The following is a 15684-nucleotide window of genomic DNA, read 5'->3' as shown; positions in this document are numbered from 1 at the left end:
GCTAAACACAAGATGAAACAGCAGTGAGAGTCTGCATTTAACACACTCAAAAACTAATTAGTGAGCAATGAGGTAATCACAGTGCTCTGGGAGGTAAAAAGCGCCAGGGAGAATACTTTTTTATTTGAATTATTTGCATTCGTCTTTCATACACAATGACAGTGATCAGGAAGTGTATAGTTTTGGGGCCAGGGCAAAAATGGAGCAATTTAATTTTCAAAAACTTGTTTACATCCGTCGTTGTTGGCAATGATTTAACTAGTGACAACCGACATTCAGAGCACTATGTGAGCGCAGCATGGAAACATCTCTCTCATTTTCATACACGAAGAACAGCTTTTATTAAAATTTAGTTAAATCAGAAATAACTTGCGCAGACCGCCACAATAAAATATCATCTTCAGGGTAAGGAGGTAAGGACAGGGGCATCAGTTAAACCTGGAAATGGGGGGAAAAGAATGAGACAAAAGGATACATGGCTTGAGTAGATGGGGGTTCTATGCTTCTACATGTTGTGAGACTCTCTCCAGCACAGGGACATTAGCGTTGATTTCTGAAACCAGACAGTTGGTCCCCCATATGACACCCACCCCAAAAGAAATCACGTGACTGCAGCCCATGTGTAAACCTTTTTACTAAGGGTTACCACATGTAAGAAGTTACATTAGTTACCAGTTAGATGTATGGCGTACTGGCTCAAACTTACAGGAATTCAACTACATTTTACAGACCACATTCACTGTCTGCCATTGTACAGAAACACTATTACTGCTAGTTAATAGCTAGCATCATGCTGTTTATGTAATGTCTGGGTATAAATGTAGAGGCAGAGATGGCCTAATAATTAGAGAAGCATTTTGGGACTGGAAGGCTGATGACCAATTCCCAGGATTGGCAGGACATTTGAGGGTGTGGGGAGTGAAGGGACAGCAATGTCCTCCTTGATCAGTCCACGGCTGAAGTGCCCTTGAGCACATATATATGTTAAGTGCAGACGACACATTTCAATGTACATGGTACATTGGTACATTGACAAATAACACTGCTGCTAGGGCTTCTAACATCAACAGAGCGATCTTATCTCCACTGCTGTGACTGTTAGAGTGAGTGTATATTAACTGAGTTCATTTGAACCCCAATGATGTGAGCTGCTCTCTGGATGGCTACCTATTCTCACTCCTGTTGTCTGTGCTTTTCTGTGCTCTCTCTATTGCTGTGTTTTGTTTGTCTTTAATATTAGAGATGTATTAGGGATGCACTGATGTTGGAATTTAAGGATACGTATTCCGTTATCCTGTGTTCTTCATATATACACCGATCAACCATTACATTATCCACTTATGCTTCTACACTCACGGAAGAAACAGTGTCTGATCCACACACGCTAACACACCACCACTTCAGTGTCACTGCATGATAATGATCCACCACCCACAGGATACCTGCTCTGTGGGGGTCCTGAACATTGAAGAACAGGGTAAATGGGGGCAAACAGTGTATACAGATCAACAGATGGACTCCAATCCATCTACAGAATTTCCTCTGGACATTGGAGCTGAGCTGTAGAAACAAGGAGGGGGTCATAATGTTATGGTTGATTGGTGTATATGTCAATGCCGTAATATGTTCCTAATGAGCTTTTATTTAGCTTTAATTGCAGTTGTGAAGGTGTAAATGTAAAATGCCTTTTTTTATGTATTCCGGTGTTAAAACCAATTTTTTTTACCTCTGTAATATTGTCAAAATTCGATCAAGTCTCTCAGTCAGCTGCTGAATCTCTAATCCATGCCATTTATTACTAGCTGCCTAGACTACTGTAAGGTTCTACTAGATGGCGTTAATACTGCTCAATTATATAAACATCAAATAGTGCAGAACTCGCCCCCTCGCTCACATCATCACATCATACCTGCCTTGCAACATCTCCACTGGGTTCCCATAATATAACTCATTCAATTCCAAATCCTTGTGCCCACCTGCAAAGCTTAACACAACATTGCTACTTCTCATCTGTCTGATCTAGTTATTCTCTGCTGGATTACTCCACATTCCTCCGTCATGATGGCAGGGGTATGGTGATCGTGCCTTCTCAAGGCTGGCTCCTCGTCTCTGGAACTCCCTAACTCCACTTGTTCAAGAGGCCAACTCTATTTCCACATTTAAATCTGGAACTACTACTTCTCCATTTCCTTCAGTTCAGTGCAATACACAAGCATCACGTTAACCGGCGTTTCCAAAATACAACAAAGGTCTCCAAATTCATGTTTAGAATATTGGCCAAACCTTAATATCTGATAAAAATATAATTTAAATATAATGAGGCATTCCTAGGCAGCACAGACCTGCTCTAGGTTGAACCATAACATAAAAGCTGACAATCTCACCCTCCTGGTTCCCCAACACATGAACAACTAGCTTTGCTGAATTCTTTATATTTTGAAGCCCTTTCAATTCTTTTAGATTTGCAGACGGATATGAAAATCAAACTAATCTAAATTATTGTTGCAGTCACACAGCTCCAGGGGCCTGGAGGTTGTGGGTTCGAGTCCTGCTCCGGGTGACTGTCTGTGAGGAGTGTGGTGTGTTCTCGCTGTGTCTGCGTGGGTTTCCTCCGGGTGACTGTCTGTGAGGAGTGTGGTGTGTTCTCCCTGTGTCTGCGTGGGTTTCCTCCGGGTGACTGTCTGTGAGGAGTGTGGTGTGTTCTCCCTGTGTCTGCGTGGGTTTCCTCTGGGTGACTGTCTGTGAGGAGTGTGGTGTGTTCTCCCTGTGTCTGCGTGGGTTTCCTCTGGGTGACTGTCTGTGAGGAGTGTGGTGTGTTCTCCCTGTGTCTGCGTGGGTTTCCTCTGGGTGACTGTCTGTGAGGAGTGTGGTGTGTTCTCCCTGTGTCTGCATGGGTTTCCTCCGGGTGACTGTCTGTGAGGAGTGTGGTGTGTTCTCCCTGTGTCTGCGTGGGTTTCCTCTGTGTGACTGTCTGTGAGGAGTGTGGTGTGTTCTCCCTGTGTCTGCATGGGTTTCCTCTGTGTGACTGTCTGTGAGGAGTGTGGTGTGTTCTCTCTGTGTCTGCATGGATTTCCTCTGGGTGACTGTCCGTGAGGAGTGTGGTGTGTTCTCTCTGTGTCTGTGTGGGTTTCCTTCAGGTGCTCCGGTTTCCTCCCAAGGTCCAAACGTAGGTTTGAGTGAATGTGAGTGTGTGTGTTGCCCTGTGAAGGACTGGCACCCCCTCCTGGTTGTATTCCCGTCTTGTGCCCAGTGATTCCAGGTAGGCTCTGGACCCTCCGCGATCCTGAACTGGATAAGGGTTACAGTGAATGAATGAATGAATAAATGTACTGGTCTGAGCAACCACCTTAGCTCAGTTTTTGCAGGTTACTTCAAAGAAAATGTACTGTTTACACCAAGAACACCAGCTCTAGAACATAGACCAACAGGCATTAACTCTTCTTCAGCATAGAAGCAAGCAGCATGATTTTGGTAAATAAAGCAGAAGTAAAGGAAACCACATTATGAGCAGAAGCCTGAGTCAGTTTATATGTAGCTTGCCCTGGTGGTGACCATTTAACATGCATCTCTTCCTCAAACCCTTAAGAACATGCTACTAAAAAAAGGAAACACCTGACCAATGTTATTACATTATGCAGACTTTGTATTTCTGCAGGCCACAAAACAGTGGTGGATATTATTTCCAGGATCAACATAAATTATTTATATCCAGAATAAACATGGATATTTCAAGCTTGTTAAACATTCAAGTTAGCGATGCAGGATGATATCAGAATTATATCGGTAAGTAATTGCTCTTTTAAAGATTATCTGAACTATGCCTTGATTTTTACCAGCATTTCAAACCGATACATGCTGACACTTGTTTTCTGCCAGATAAAGACAGGATGGGAAAAAAAATAATAAATACAGATGCCTCAAAATCGCCTCAGATTCTTCCCCCTCTGACAGAGTGGAGAAGCACAAAGACAGTGCTGAAGCTCTTATTTCTGTACGAGTGTATTGCAGAATGGTTAAGTCCCTTGATTTGTTAACTTTCACTTATGTATTATTAATGTATGTATTAGTTTGACTTGTAAAGCTGTGACCAGCCTCTGCAAGGAACCATTGTTAAATATTAATGTTAATCTGTTGTGTCTTATCTTTCTGTAATGTATAGATGTGTGTTTTGGCATCGGTATCTGCATTGGCAGATATGTATTATATCGGATATCGGCATGGGACAGAATTCTCAAATCGGTGCATCCCTAATACAACTACAAGTCCAATAAAACATTAGGCAATGTTTGGTGATTTTTTTTGTTGTTGAGTTGTACCAGAAGATCAGTAATTTAAATACAGTGATCCCTCGTTTTTCGCGGGGGATGCGTTCCAAGACCACCTGCGAAAAACGAATTTCTGCGAATTAGAGGAAAATTTTTTTTTAATGTATTTAACGAGTATTTAAACCCCTCCCTGTTACTGTTAACAACCCTCTCTTTGCATTAAACAGTCTTTCTATGTTTTTCAGCTGGAACTACATGTGATATCCCACCAGTTTCTTTAATAGAGTCATTCCTAAGCTGTGATTTAGCGTCAGTAAATTTCACTCGGATGTGGATGTGGACTACATGTGCTGTACGTAATAAACACTTGTAAATGATACATGTTGTCACCTACAGACCTAGTCTAATACATGTAAATAATTAATGAAATATTTTGGCTATTTATCTTTTACTGTTGGCGGCACGGTGGCGCAGCAGGTAGGTGACGCAGTCACACAGCTCCAGGGACCTGGAGGTTGTGGGTTTGATTCCCGCTCCGGGTGACTGTCTGTGAGGAGTTGGTGTGTTCTCTCTGTGTAGTAGAAGTAGACCCGCGAAGTAGCGAATCCACGAAAGATGAACCGCGAAAAAGCGAGGGATTACTGTATAATGATTTATGTTAATTTAATGACCTCACTGTGACTATATGCTCTCTGCCCTGTCCAGGGTGTGTTCATGCCTCACACATGATGATTCGGGGTAAGCTCAGGAACCACCACAACCCTGATCAGACTTTAGTGTTTACACATGAATGAATGAATACATTATTTTATGCGTGACTGTGTAACCCTTGCAGTAATTGCATAGACATTACTGAATAATTTACAGAACACAAGACAATGACTTGACTTTGGTGCCAAATATAGGCTTTGATTGATCACAAAATGATGGTTATCAGAGGAATCATTTCCTAATGTGTATTAAAATGAGTGTTTAACCCCTGTGCCCTGTTTGTTTTTGTGATGCAGGCAGACTGAACTACAGACACGCTTCTCCAGTCAACAACTCGGCGTCTTCCCAAAATGAGTCTCCGTCCCCTCAAGGTGTCTTCCACAAATTCTCAGGAAGTCTGCACTGCTGTCCATCATCCATTATCCCAACAGCACTATTTTTAAATTGAGTAGAGTTTAAATTGACCAACATGTGTCAGTTGAACTTAAATTTTAATTTAACTTATTATGTAAATTGAAACATTATTATTTTTGTATATTTTTATTTTATGTTTGTTTCTTGTATGTGTTTGTTTGTGTCATATATATGTTTTTATTTCCCCTTTGTTCTAACACAAAAATAGAACCACTAGATAAATTAAAAAGACGACCATTCAGTTGGGATGCCAAAGACAGGATGAGGCAAAATATTAATTTGATAAAGTGTAAATAAATTTTTTATATCTCACAAAGACCCATATTTTATTCACAATAGAACATTGAACGCGTATCATATGTTGAAAATGAAACTTTTCCTGAAAAATATTAACCCAGTTAGACCTTGATGGCAGCAAAACATCTCAAAAACGTTAGGGACATGGGGTAACAAAAAGTGGCTAAAGTGGTAACTCTTGAACTACATATAAAAAAAAAAAGTATAAATATTTAAATAAATTAAGGTGCTAGACTGCTTCAAAGCTCTGGAACCGAACTTGAGGGAAGGAAATGCATTCTTCAACAAATGTTTTGATGATGATAGAGACAGCTGTCTAATGGTGATTTTACCACCGAATTTGTTTTTCCACTGGCACAATTCCCAGCAAAACAGACATATTTTAGACTATGGTATCTTAGTAATAGGCAGGTTAAAGGAGGTTGTACAAATTACTAACACCAGGGATGTCAATAATTGTGGCACACATGATTTTATTCGGGGCAGCACGGTGGCGCAGCTCCAGGGGCCTGGAGGTTGTGGGTTCGATTCCCACTCCGAGTGACTGTCTGTGAGGAGTGTGGTGTGTTCTCCCTGTGTCTGTGTGGGTTTCCTCTGGGTGACTGTCTGTGAGGAGTGTGGTGTGTTCTCCCTGTGTCCGTGTGGTTTCCTCCAGGTGACTGTCTGTGAGGAGTGTGGTGTGTTCTCCCCTGTGTCTGCGTGGGTTTCCTCCGGATGCTCCGGTTTCCTCCCACAGTCCAAAAACACATTGGTAGGTGGATTGGCGACTCAAAAGTGTCCGTAGGTGTGAGTGTGTGTAAAAATACACATTTATAAATAATTTATTAGAAGCCAAAGAACACTTCTTAACCAGGGGTGCCAATAATTATGGAGGGTGCTGTACATTCCTTACTGTTGTTTAGCTTTAGCTTAACCACCCCACATTTGCCAACCTGCACCAAGGCAACCGAGCTACACAGGTTTGAGCACCACTAGCAAAAGATGGGCGGGTTTGTGAGAGCTAAACGTGCAGCAGGTGATGAGTTTTCCAAGAGGAGAACAAGATGAGGCATATCTTAAAGCAATTTCATACCAGTCACTGAAGAGAGGAGGGGCTTAAACGTGTCATTTTTGCTGTTTTATATTTTGTTTTGTGGAGGGAAGCAATTTAGAGCAAATATGTTTAACAATGACTGTTATTTTATTGTTTTTTAATATGTATTTGAGGTAAATGAATAAATTCCAGTGGAGGCTGGAAGTAATAGTTGTGTACATGTGTCAAAATTTGGAACAACAATGTCAAAAAACACTGCTTTGAACGTTCATCATATTAGCGTCTGTTCTGCTGTAACTCTACGGCGTTGCTAGTGTCTGCGGATAACTTCCGGGAAAATACTGCGAGACACTCAGGGGTTGAACAGGACTTGTGAAAGATCTGCCTACTACCGTAAGAATCGGTACCGCCTCCCATAAGACACCACCAGCGCGTCCCGAGCGAATGAGAAGCGCGCTGCTTGTTGCTTTGAACTCTTCCTCGCTTTATCTCCTCCGTTCCCCACGGGTTTCTGATGGAGTCTAATAGAGGTAATGATTACTTTTACTGGACCTAATAAAAACAGATAATCTTATTCCATACCTTAAGATATCCTTAAGATAATATCCGCTTCTAAAAAATAAAACGCTGTTTGGAAAATTCTACGGGCTGCTTTCAGTTTAGATTCAGCGGCTCGAGAGAGTACTGAGACTACTCTTAAATCGTCCTCTTCATACGTTCACCTATCTATCCATCTATGACGTGAATTCTTAGAGTAGTATACATCAGTCAAGAGACAATAGTTTGACAATCAGTATCATCTCTCATTGTGCTGTGCCAAGCAACATTTGTTATCGCATCCAGCGTCTGAGACTTGATTGGCAGGTTTATAAGAATTTATGCTCGAATTGATTAAGCAGAACGTGGCGTTTCACGTGCCATAAAATCTTCGTTGGTTTAACACATATTCTGGAAAACAAGCTACGGTTCTGCACAGTGTTGTGAGAGGGACATATTTCAAAGCGGTAAGTTCAGGACACTTCAACTTTCTTTTACCCCACGGGAGCCGGGGTGCGGTTCCGTCAGCCGCCGTTTGAGAAAACACGGTTATTAGAAATTACCAATTTTATTAAACCACTTACCGCTGGTTTAAGTGAAAATGAAGTTTTAGGGCTTCACGCGCACTGAGTTTTACCGCTCAGTCACTAGTATCTGCGCACTAAAATCTGACAAGCAACTCTTCTGAAACAACGTGTGGTTAACCATGTTTCCTGCACACCTACCGCTATGGCCTGCGGATGAACCGATTTCTCTGAATAAACACACGCTTTCTGCTCGGAAAAGTGGAAAGTTAAAAAGACGGTTTCATGAACAGTATTTTTTTTTTTTTACCACTTTCAGTTCTGGAGTCTGTGTTTAATGTTGTGTTGTCTTGATTAGTGTAATCATTGTTGTAATGTTCATATTGCTACAATAAATAAAACTAAATGAACATTATATTTCCAAAATATCGACGAGCTTGAAGTTAATAGGTCGGTAAAGTTAGGTTTTTATTGGATATTCAGCGTATATTGGGGTTGCGCCCCTCCCACCGCTCACAAGCAACGTTCTAAAATCTCTGAAACTTCATTTTCTTAATCGTCGAGTATCAGAGAACAAACTACAGTTATTATATATTTCCCAAAATACCGCATCTTTCCATTTCGCGGAGTAAATTTACTGGAAAAAGCCGGAATGGCTGCAGCGGGCGCCCAAGACGCTAAGGGACCGTCGGCAAAGTGCGGAACCTATTTAAAAACGTAAACCATGCACATAGATGAGCAGCTAGGTGGTGATACTTACAAAGACTCAAAATATAACGTACAACAAACTTGAGGTACACACCTATATCCAACCTTAACCTAATCGATTTTATTTATGTATACATGTGAATATTTAGTTCAATAGCAATGTACACATTGTAAACATATACATGTAGGGCATTTATAGCAAATAAACAGTTACTGTGAAGCATCCATATTACTTACAAATTAAAAAAATATGGTTTGCAGAGATATGTGAAATGTGCCTCTGTTCAATTTAAATGATATTTTTCTTCATAAAATTAATTGATAGTCTCAGACATTCATTTGGCATACTGATCTAAAATCAGTTGTAGTCCACAGAGACACATCTGACCAACATACTACAGACTTTAATTTTTTAAAGTATGTTTTTGTTCAATTTTGATTAATTTTTTAAAGTTACAATTTGCTACTGTGAGACATCCATATGATATATGGATCTAAAACTGGTTGTAGTCTACAGAGACATATCTGACCAACATACTACAACCTTACATACATACATACATACATACATCTTTTAAGCTTTTCCATTTCAGGGTCGCGGTAACTGCAACCTTTAGTTTTTTAAAATATGTCTTTGTTAAATTTTGATTAATTTTTTAAAATTATGAAGTGCTACTGCGAGACATCCATATTTTTAGATCCAGTTTTAGATCCATGTATCATACGGATGTCTCACAGTAGCAATTTGTAATTTTAAAAAAATAATCAAAATTTAACAAAGACATATTTTAAAAAACTAAAGGTTGTAGTATTTTAGTCAGACGTGTCTCTGTAGACTACAACCATTTTTAGATCCATATATCATACGGATGTCTCACAGTAACGATTTGTAATATTAAAAAAATTTATCAAAATTTAACAAAGGCATTTTAATAAACTGAAGACAGTAGTATGTTGGTCAGATGTGTCTCTGTAGACTACAATGTATTTTAGATCTGTATGCCACATGAATGTCTGAGAAAATCAGTTAATTTTATGAAGAAAAATATTTTAACGTGAATAGAGGCACATTTTACGAAATATAATTTGTGGTATTTTGTTAAAGTATATCTCTGTGAACCACAACGTTTTTTTAAATTATGAATAATAATATGGATGCTTCACAGTAACCATTTATTTGCTATAAATGCACTAAATATAAATGTTTACAATTTAAATAATTTTATTAAATTATTTAAATAATACAATTTAAATGTTTACACTGCTTAAAACTAAATATTCATATGCATAAATAAATATGAATTAGGTTGTTAAAGTTGGATATAGGTGTGTACCTCCCGTTTGTTGTACATTATGTTTTGAGTCTTTGTAAGTGTCACCAGCTCGCTGCTGATCTATGTGCATGGTTTACGTTTTTAAATAGGTTCCGCACTTTGCCGACGGTCCCTTAACGTCTTGGGCGCCCGCTGCAGCCATTCCGGCTATTTTAAGTAAATTTACTCCGCGAAATGGAAAGATGCGGTATTTTTTGAAAAATATATAATAACTGTAGTTTGTTCTCTGATCCTCGACGATTAAGAAAATGAAGTTTCAGAGATTTTAGGACGTTGCTTGTGAGCAGGGGGAGGGGCGCAACCCGAATATCCGCTGAATATCCAATAAAAACTTAACTTTACCGACCTCGTTTTCTCGACTAACACTGTGCTATGGAACCACGATATAAACATATAAAAATGCAACACACGCTAAATACAGCGATCCCTAACTGCCTACGTTCAAGATGAACCCGAGACTGAAACCTCGTCTCCCCGTACGTGTGGCACACAGCTGCTCGAGTTCACTGACATTTTACAGATTTACTGTTAAAGCTTGATTTAGAATGCCTACACACACATTTACATTGACCGGGGGCTTGGAGTCATTCTCCAGGCGCTGCAGCTTTCATTGTAACACTCTTAAATATGAAGGTGCTATAGACGATTCCATGAGCGATGCAGGACAACTTCTGGTTCCATAAATTTGTAACCTTTTGAAACGAATGTACACCTGATACATACACTGTTTTTTGTGAATTATTATGTTAATATGAATATGACAACGGTATGATATCTGTATTAAACACTGTATATCTCTGTTTCTGTGTCTGAATGTTTCCTAAACTGAAAAACGTGGAGGGTATGTTTTTTTTTGTTTGTTTGTTTTTAAAAAAAAATTCTTCGTAATGTGCGTTTTTTTATTCTTTCAGATGCCTTTACCGGCTGCTTCCTACGCTTTCTTAGTGCAGTGACTCAGTTCTTCTGCTGTGGCTGTGGTGGGCCAGGTAAATCTAAACTTTCAATAATAAAGGATTTAACACATTGTTAACTGTTTAGAAGTTAGTGGTTTCAACTCCCCACCTCAAGCCCAATTTATATTTCAGCGTTGACCCCACGGCGCCTGACGCGTACCTCTCCAGAAACGTCGCGTCGACGCGTTTACCCCATCATGCCTCCTTTCTCTAAGGGAGAAATCCTTTAAAGGACAATGTCGATACTTTCAATTTAATAATTGTTCTGTTCTCTTCAGTGTTAACAGACGAACACGAACCCAAGCTTCCAGTGCAGGAAACACAAGGCAGTTATGTAACGCCCTGGTCTGAAGAGAATGGCAACGCGTGGCGTTTAAACAGCGTAACTTCATCTTGACGACTTCGAACGTCTGTACCATGAACATCAGAGGGAAGGTCTACGTTCTGTTGCTTCAGCAGCAAAGGACAAAAAAAATGGCAAGAAGCATCAGACCCGAACTACTCCAAAATACACTCTATTCTTATCTACGTGAATCCAGTAAAATACTGACAAATGTTGGGCTCATCGACTTAAATAATGAGCAAAAAAGTGGAGAATGAAAGGAAATGGGTGTCATCTTTAAGGCTTCGTCTTTTAACAGTCATTCACGGGGCAACACACACACTCATACATTCACTCACATCTAGGACATGTTTGAGTCTCCAATTCACCTACCAACGTATGTTTTTGGACTGTGGGAGGAAACCCACGCAGACACAGGGAGAACACACCACACTCCTCACAGACAGTCGCCCGGAGGAAACCCACGCAGACACAGGGAGAACACACCACACTCCTCACAGACAGTCGCCCGGAGGAAACCCACGCAGACACAGGGAGAACACACCACACTCCTCACAGACAGTCGCCCGGAGGAAACCCACGCAGACACAGAGAGAACACACCACACTCCTCACAGACAGTCACCCGCAGGGCTGCAACACTACCTGCTGTACCAGTGGTTCCCAAACTTTTTATCAGAATGATGCCTTGATAAAAATGGCCTCAGATTCTTCACAAGACAGTGTTGAAGCTCTTATTTCTGTATTACTGTATTTCCAAACAGTTACATTGCTATAGGTCTACTGGCATTAATTTGTGTACTGCGTATTGTTAACGTTCATTTATTTTTAATAGTTGTATTAGTTTGTGGAGATCTGTAATTTAATTTAACTAGTAAAGCTCTGACCAGTTTAGGAACCGTTAAATAAACGTGTCTAACAACTTTCTCAGGAGACTCCTTTTTATGTTATTGTTTGTGTACCGTTGTTAAGACGTTATGCTAATCCGGGGTGTCTTATCTTTCTGTATTTAATGAATGTGTATATCAACATCTGCATCGATATGTACATGTATTATACCGGATAGCGGCATGGCCCAGAAATCTCATATCAGTGCATCCTTAATACAACTCCATTTTCAGTAGAATATAAGGCAATGTCCAGCAGAGTTTGGAGATGTTTTCTTTTCTTAGTCACATCTGATTTAAGACATTTGTTAAATGTCAGATTTAATGAGTGGGTTTCAATAAGGGAGTCAACAGAATACTGGATACTATCCCTGCAGAAGCACAGCTGTACACCTCTGGTCTAGAGTTTTGAAGATACAGACCAGACCAGAAGATCGGGAACAAACTTAAATCTAATCATGTTAATTAAATGACCTTTTGTAATTTGCATCTTCTTTGTATGGTACACAGACTATGAAGAATAGCATGAGTCAAATTTTTCACAGGAATTAGGAAACCCCCCACACCCTCCTTCCCTCTGTTTACCCTGTCTGCCAGTTTCAGAGTCTGTGTCATAACCCGACACAGCTTCTTAAGTGAACGTGCGAATTCCTCAACAGTTAACATGCTTCTGCTTTTTGTCATGTGTTCACTTGCTCGGGTTATTATTGGAATCCAATAATAAATTGTGGGAGGTGCGATAGTGACGGCACAATTTCTATTTTTTTTACATTCAAAACTACTGTAAAACAGCTCCGTTTGTTTCCGCCTGATGGGACTTGTTTAAACGATTGTTTTACTAACGTCACTGGTTTGATGAGACTTCAGACTCATAAGGTTTGTCTGCTTGTGTATTTGTGTGTGTGTGTAACGCCAAACTATACCCAGGTGGTGTTTCTTAATACGGAGCGACATATAAAACGGTGATGAAGACGGGAGCACTTCAAAAATCAGACGGAATTATATTATTTTGTTGCTCTCTGCTCAAATGATGTAAATAACACGATTTTCCAGTGCATTCCCAATACATTATACGTGATGGAGTCTAATATTGAAGGTAAAGAGTGCCCCAGTAAACAAGGAACGTCCCTGGACGTTCAAAATAGGTCTAAAAGTAGTCTGTCCATCAAGGACATATTTTAAACGTCAATGGACGTCCAAAATCCATCTTAATAAGTTAGTTAAGTGGTGACCAATCGATAACGTCAGTGGACGTCCAAAACGCGTTTTATACAAGTAATTTATTTCGGGACCAATTAATAACGTCAATGGACGTCCAAAATACGTCTAATAGTCGTCTTTTCAATGTCTGTGTTTGGACGTCTTTTCAACTTTCATTTTCAACCTTAAGAGAACGTTGATTAGACGGCAGTCATTACGTTATTTCAACGTTGAATCAACGGCTAAATGTTTGCTGGGGCTGTTATAGTACCTATTTCACACAGAGAGGTGTGGTACCCTGCAAATCTGATCCTCTGTGGACTGGGAAAAGATGAAAATGACTCTACTGCCTGAGCCTCAGTATAGATACAAACATTGGCGTAGGAGCCGAGATGTGTCCTCCGCAAAATTGGATACACAGCAAAGTCACCAGTGTTAAATCAACACTATTAGTGTTATCACCGAGAGTGTTACATTATTACACTAACAGTGTTAATTTAACGCTAAAAGTGTTGATTTAACACTGGTGACTTTGCTGAGTACAGCTGCCTTTGCCCCGCCCCCGCCCCCCGAAAAAAAAAATTATACCACGCAGAGAAAAAAACTTTTACTTTGAATGTGCGCCACCGAGTCATAGTCAGAAACATCCCTGAAACGGGTTTCAGTAACAAAACCACAGGCTCCTGGTTTCACTGGAAAAACAAAGAAACAAAAAAAAACAAAACAAAAACCCAAAAAACTTTTAACCTACAAGAAAAATTCAACTGAATTATAACCAATTCTGATTCTATAATAAGATTAAATAAAGACATAGGAACTGAAAATTAGAGTTGATCATTTGTCAAGCCACTTTTATTTAATAAAAAAAATACACAAAAATTAAAGAAGATATGGGCAAATAATACAAACGCTGTTCAAAAGCATATCCTTCATTTAAATTACTATTGGTATTTGAGTATTTAAAATGTAGGTTAAAACCTTTTTACAGGTTTTAAAATATTTTTGAATTTATTATTTCGTGGCCTCGGTATATTGTTTCGTGGCTGTGACTAAAAAACACACCATGTCACCTTAGGGGCTCCGTAGAACAGTGCTGGGAATAAAATACACTTTCGCTGAAGAAAACCTAACCTTGTGCGAGGACAGTCGAGTCACTGCGACAAAGCGCCCGAGGGGAAGATTCTACGCTTGTGTTCTGACAGGGGGTAACCACTCCAGACAAAACACACCCGAACACAGAGGAAACAGGAGACTCACTAAACATATTATAGACTTGTTTTTTTTTCTCACGTTCATGCCGTCACCTACGTTCATTTCCCGTAAATGCATGTGTATGCGTGCAGCTGTCTGCGCTGAATGCCCCCAACGCTCCAAACCGCAGCCACCGTCAAACTCACTACGCACTTGGATAGAAAAGTGTAACAAATCCATATATTGAAGCAGTTCAGAACACAGCTCCAAAAGTTACTTAGTGTAGTTTCTGCAGTGCTGAGCCAGGAGAAGCAAAAACAGAAGCATCAAAATGATTTTGAGCACCCAAGAGTATTAAACTTACAACTTAATTTAAAATATTTACAAACATTATAATGTCAAAGTAAAATTGGGTTGTTTGATCTTACTGTGTTTATTCTTTCGTTCACTTCTTGGTTCTGGCGTTTTCTCGGTGCAGCAAATCAGTTCCTCCCCGTGCTGTGGCTGTGTTGGGCCAGGTAAGTCCAAACATTACGAAATAAAAATTATATATTTGGAATGCATTAGAAGTTGGTGTTTTCCATTTCCCCATCATTTCTCTATCAAGCCTCCCGCATATTTATGGGAGAAATATACTCACAGGGTGCAAAGATAGTTACTTTATAATTTCAATATTCTTAGTGGTGCCTATCCCTTCAATACGACGGAGTTTTAGGGCCACAGCGTTTAAAAAAAAAAAAAATTAATAAAAAAAGATTCCGAGAACAAAGTCAGAATTCTGAGAAAAAAAAATCTCGAAATAATTGAGTGAAAAATATCTGGATCCATCATTTTCGTGATCATTAATTGTATCCTGTGAAACTACATGCCTTGGGTTCGTGCACCGATTCAAGGTTTAAACACTAATCACACCATGGTCCTGATGTGGAAGAGAACTGAGGGTTTATTCAGGGTTTAAACACTAATCACACCGTGGTCCTGATGTGGAAGAGAACTGAGGGTTTATTCAGGGTTTACACACTAATCACACCGTGGTCCTGATGCGGAAGAGAACTGAGTGTTTATTCAGGGTTTAAACACTAATCACACTGTGGTCCTGATGTGGAAGAGAACTGAGGGTTTATTCAGGGTTTAAACACTAATCACACTGTGGTCCTGATGTGGAAGAGAACTGAGGGTTTATTCAGGGTTTAAACACTAATCACACTGTGGTCCTGATGTGGAAGAGAACTGAGGGTTTATTCAGGGTTTACACACTAATCACACCGTGGTCCTGATGCGGAAGAGA

The 15684-nt window shown here is 39.8% G+C and overlaps 1 long non-coding RNA gene across 1 annotated transcript; it reads left to right on the top strand.

Moving 5' to 3' along the window:
- Positions 1 to 7137: 7137 nt before the first annotated feature.
- On the top strand, positions 7138 to 11993 carry LOC136664310 (uncharacterized). The gene is made up of 3 exons (XR_010795113.1): positions 7138 to 7250; positions 10735 to 10809; positions 11055 to 11993. It is a non-coding gene; the product is annotated as an uncharacterized lncRNA (long non-coding RNA).
- The last annotated feature ends 3691 nt before the right edge of the window (positions 11994 to 15684 follow it).

Source organism: Hoplias malabaricus, chromosome 13, assembly GCF_029633855.1.
Source record: "Hoplias malabaricus isolate fHopMal1 chromosome 13, fHopMal1.hap1, whole genome shotgun sequence".
Lineage (NCBI taxonomy): Eukaryota > Metazoa > Chordata > Actinopteri > Characiformes > Erythrinidae > Hoplias > Hoplias malabaricus.
This window is presented reverse-complemented; position numbering and strand designations above follow the sequence as displayed.